Source organism: Arachis ipaensis, chromosome B10, assembly GCF_000816755.2.
Source record: "Arachis ipaensis cultivar K30076 chromosome B10, Araip1.1, whole genome shotgun sequence".
NCBI classification, from domain to species: domain Eukaryota; kingdom Viridiplantae; phylum Streptophyta; class Magnoliopsida; order Fabales; family Fabaceae; genus Arachis; species Arachis ipaensis.
Window position 1 is genome coordinate 62,183,915 of NC_029794.2, and position 5,717 is coordinate 62,189,631.

Sequence of the window (5,717 nt, forward strand, 5' to 3'; positions counted from 1 at the left end):
GCAATTCTCCCTTGATTTGTGCTTAAGTGTGAAAACATGCTTTTTAGGCCGTAAAATAGCTAAATTTAACTCACTTTAATTCCATTCTATGCCTTGATATGTTTGTTGAGTGATTTCAGGTTCATAAGGCAAGTATTGGATGGAAGAAGTGAGGAGAAAAGCATGCAAAGTGCGAGAACTCATGAAGAAATGAAGGAACCGCAAAGCTGTCAAACCTGACCTCTTCGTACTCAATCGACCATAACTTTAGCTACAGAGGTCCAAATGAGGAGGTTCTAGTTGCGTTGGAAAGCTAACATCGGGAGCTTCAAAATGATATAAAATTTGCCAAAGTTGCCTGACGTCTAGGGACGCGCACGTGCACTGTACGTGTGCGCGCCGATGGAGCAGCGTGGGTCCACTTTAAGCAACTCGTTGGGGGCGATTTCTAGCTCATTTTGGGCCCAATCCAACTCATTTTTAATGCTATTTCATGAAGAATTCAAGTTTAGGAAAGGGGGAGCAATTTTTTTGGAGTTTTGGCATCATGTAGCTTAGTTTCTAGAGAGAGAAGCTCCGTCTTCTCTCTAGAATTAGGGTTCTTAGGATATTTCCATCTTACATCTAGGTCAATTTTCATGTTCACATCTTGTTTCCTTCATAATTTCTTGTTTCTCCTACTCTATTCTTCTTAGTTCTCTTGTCAATTTTACTTTTATGTCTCTTTTATATTTATGAATGCTCATATTAGATTTTGTTTACATTGAATGAAATTTAATATTTTATGTTATTTTAATTGTGATTTGAGTAGTGAATTTACTTTTCTTACAATTGGTAGTTGGTAGATTTATTATTCTTGTATTTTTACTATGCTTTCCTTTTATGCCTTCCAAGTGTTTGACAAAATGCTTGGTTGGGCTTTAGAGTAGATTTTGAGCATTCTTAGCTTGGGAAGAGTAATTGGGCAATCTTGAGTCATTAATACCCAATTTAGATTGGTGATCTAGTGTTGTTAGTTAATATCATTTTTAATGACTCTAATCTATTGCTAGTTCAATTAGTGAGTTGATTAGGATTTTTGACTTGAGATTAACTAGTCTTGTTTGATTTTCTCTAATGGAAGATAACTTACACCTTCTTCTAACATTGGGGATGACGAAATAAGATAAATTATTGTTAAGTATTGTTATGATTAATGACTAGGATAGAAAGTCTATGATCTCAAACCTTGCCATGAATGTATCTCTTTATTAATTGCTTTCTTTAATTGCTCTCTTTACTTTTCTTGTCATTTATTTTATTGCCCCTTTTATCAACCAAACCCTCCTTTGTTCCTTCATAGCCAATAATTGAGCACTTCATTGCAATTCCTTGTGAGACGATCCAGAGTCTAAATACTTCAGTAAATTTTTATTGGGGTTTGTACATGTGACAACTTAAATTTTTGATGTGAGAATTGTTTGTTGGTTTGGAGCCATGCTTGCAACGAAGTAATTCTTTTCTATAAGAAGAAAATCTAGACCGATACGACAAATTTTCTTCATCAAAATTTGCATAGATAGATGAAAAACCCATGGGTAGCTAGGTATTGTATTATAGTTGTTTAGGTTATTCTATGTGTCTAGTGGGATCTTAGGTTAATCAAGGATTCAAATTTTAAGCTCACTCGACCATATACATCCCTACCTTCACCTAGCCCCATTACAACCCATGAATAAGACTTCATGATACTTGTATGCATGCATTAAGTAATTGTTGATTGTTAGATGAAAGACAAATCTTGGAAAGGATGATTAGGAGAGGATTTAGTGACGAACCCTATACACTCGAGCAAATAGAGCGGATACACTTCTGGTGAGGTTTCGATGCTCAACTCCTTGTTCCCGGCTTTCACAAGCATTCATCTAGCAAGTTATATGCACTTCATAGTAATGTTCAATTTGGTAGGATTTATGAACTACATATCATTTTCACCCCGTATGCTAATATGTGTTCTTGGAAGATAGATTTACCCTTGACCAAGTAGATGGATGATTTTACATTAGTTGCATGCATTCACTTAGGAAATTTGCATTTCATAAACCCTTTCTTACCATGATCTTTGGTCTTTTTATTTTAAGCATGAGGACATGCTTGGTTTAAGTGTGGGGAGATTTGATAAACCCCAATTTTGTGGTTTATATTATGTAGAATTTGGAGGATTTTGTCAATATTTCTCACACTTATTCACAAGAATTGCATGGTTTTGTGTCCTCTTCCTAATATTGCTTCATGATGAAAAATATGCTTCTTTTGCCTTAAAATTGCTATATATTGATCCTCTTCTATTACCATTCGATGCCGTGACGTGTTTGTTGAGTGATTTCAGAATTTATAGGGCATGGATGGCCTAGAAGAGAGAAAGAAAGCATGCACAAGAGGAGGGAACACAAAGATTTGGATTTTGGAAATTCCAGCATGGGCACGCATGCGCACCTCGCGCGCACGCGTGGATGTGGACAGCTGGAAGCAGCGCGCAAAGATGGACACATCCGCGCAGATTAGGAAAATCCACACCGGCGCGCACGCGTACATGGCGCGCACACGTGGATCACAAAAGCAATCGGCGCGCACGCACGCATGGCGCGTACGCGCGACAAGCTGCATGTGACTTCATTAAAGGAAATCGTGCCTGGCGATTTCTGAGGCTCAAGAGGCCTAAATTCAAGCTGGTTTTCCATGGAAAAGACCCAAGGATGCTAGGGGGAAAGGGGGGGATCATTCATTTTATACTTAGACACAATTTTTATCTAGTTTTTTGGTTCTTGTTCTTCTAGAGAGAGAAACCCTTGTTCCTCTCTAGATCTAGCTTTAATTTGATCTTTCCTTATTGAATTTTGAATTGGATCTTGTTAATTACTAGTTTTAATTGCTTAATTTTAATTTCCTAGTATAATTTTGTTTAGATCTTGTGTTAGTTTTATGATTTCTTGTCAATTGTCATTTTATACCCATTTTATGAATCTTGTGAATCTTGAATTGCTAATGTTACATTGATGAATTCCATGATTAATTGTGTTGTTTGAGTGATTGTATGTTGATAAGTGTTAGGGGGTACTTGTTAGTTCTAATTTAATTGCAATTTGAATATGTCTTTTATTAATGCTTACCATGTGTTTGTTGAAATGTTTCCTTTGATTATGGAGTAGTTCTGTTTACTCTTGGCTTAGGCTAAGGGAATTGGATAAACTTGAGTCATTGGGTCTAATGGATTTGATGATTTAGGAACCCTTGGTGGTCAATTTGATAGCCATTAACACTAGCCTACTACTAAGTTAATTAGTAGTTAGGTTGGACCTTATGGGTTGATGTTGACAAAACCATTTGACATACTTCAAGTATAGAAGTAGACTTAATGAGTTTGGTTCCTCATATTTGTCAAGACATCGTTATTAGACAAGGATAGTGTCCCCAATTCCCATGTCTAGCCAAGAGTTGCTTTTATTATTCATATTTGAAAACCCAAAATTCCTAATTGCTTGTCTTAGTCATAGTTATTTGGTTAGTCTTAGAGTACAATTATATTGGATGTTATCTTATTAGTTTAGAATTGGTCACATCTTGTTTTAGTTGTTTGAATTAGTTTCTTGCACTCCAAAATTACTTGCTTGTTAAGATTCCTAGTTTAATTTCCTGCTCATGACTTGCAACCCCGGAATTTTAACCAATGTTGATGCACATATTTGCCAATTCCTTGTGAGACGACCCGAGGTTTGAATACTTCGATTATTTTTATTGGGGCTGAACTTGTGACAACCAATTTCCTTCTAAATTTGACTTGCGGATTATTGTTGGTTAGAACTATACTTACGACGGGATTTTATTGTGAAATTCTATACCGACATAGTCCGCAAGCATCAAATTTTTGGCGACGTTGCCGGGGAATGGTTGCAACATATGCCTTGATATTGGTTATGTGAATATGTGAATATTGTAGATAGTTTACTTTCTTTCAATACTTAGCTATAGTTTAGATTTATTTTGTATGTGTGCTATGACTCCCAAGTTTGATGACTCGGTCTCAACTAAATTCTAGCTTAGCCGAGTTTGACCCTGAGATTGAAAGAACCTTGTTACACACTCGACAAGCTAGACGGCGGTTAGACTATACGGCTAGTACTTCGGCCTCTCTTGAGGAACATACCGAATCACTAGATGGTACCGAGAGTGACTTGGAGTCTGCTACTTCCTATTCTTCTGTTGGCACTACTAATACATCTTTGCATCCTACAGGTGAACCATACATGGAGGAGCCACGACGGATCACTTTGCATGAGCAAGGAGCTCCAGATATCATGCTTCAACCTTTGCAAGCAAGGTATCCTAACCTTGATCCAAACTTTGAGTTGAAGAGTAGCTTGATACATCTACTTCCTAAGTATCATGGGTTGCCGGGTCAAGACCCCATCCTATATCTAAGAGACTTTCAAGTTTCTTGTTCTACATCTCGAAGGCATGGAGCCGATAAGTTGGCTATTATGGTTTTTGCCTTTTCTTTCTCTCTTGAAGGGCAAGCAAATACATGGTTCTATTCACTACCGGATGAGATTGTGACCAATTGAGATTTCTTGAGAAGAGAGTTTCTAGATAAGTTCTTCCCACCGGAGAAGACCGATTACGTTCGGAAGGAGATCTCGGGTATAATGCAAAGAGACCAAGAGAGTTTGTATGAGTATTGGACTCGGTTCAAGAGGCTATTGGAATCTTGTCCACATCATGGATTGAACACTCACTTGCTCATTAGCTACTTCACCGAAGGTCTTTGTGTGGAAGATAAAAGATTGCTCACCGCTTCTAGTGGTGGTTCCCTTTCGAAAAACAAGACGGAGGGAGAAGCTTGGAATTTGATAAATGATGTTGCCGAGGCTACACAACATGTAAGGGTGAGAAGTAATCCTCTCAAGGGTGTGGTAGAACCATCCCCTTCCGAAGCAAGCTTGACCAAGGCGCTTGGGGACATGACCACTATCCTGATGCAAATACAAAAAGATCAAAAGGAATACTGCTCCATCCAAGCCATCCAAGCCCCACCCCCAGTTGCTCAACTTAAAGGCTGATAAACCACTATTTTATGATTTATATTGTGCTTAATTGTGCGATTTTATCAAATCTTTACCCACTTATTCATATGATTAGCATGCATTTATAATTCCTTCCTAAAAATACTTTATGGTTGAAAACTTGCTTCCTAGAGACTTTTAATTTTGTATTTTGATTCTCCTTTATTCCATTCGATGTTGTGATCTGTGTGTTTAGTGTTTCAGGCTTTATAGGGCATGAATGACTTGGACATTAGAAAGGAAGCTTGCAAAAATGGAAGGAACACAAGAAATTGAGGAGATGACCAGCGAGAAGTGACGTGGACGCATGGCTCACGTGACCGCGCGACATAGAGGAAATTGCAGTGATGCGGATGCATGGCTCACGCGACCGCGCAGATTGGAAACTGCACAAGTGACGCGAAGGCGTGGACGACGCGCACGCGTGGAAAGGCAAAACGCTAGATGACGCAAATGCCTGGATGACGTGATCGCGTGACATGCGCGATCTGCAGAATCTGCAGAATTTACTGGGGGCAATTTTGGGCCCTGTTTTGACCCAGTTTTTGGCCCAGAAAAGCAGATTAAAGCCGGGGAACATGCAGAGACGAAGAGAGAACATTCATTCCGCATAGTTTTAGCTTTAGATCTGAATTTACT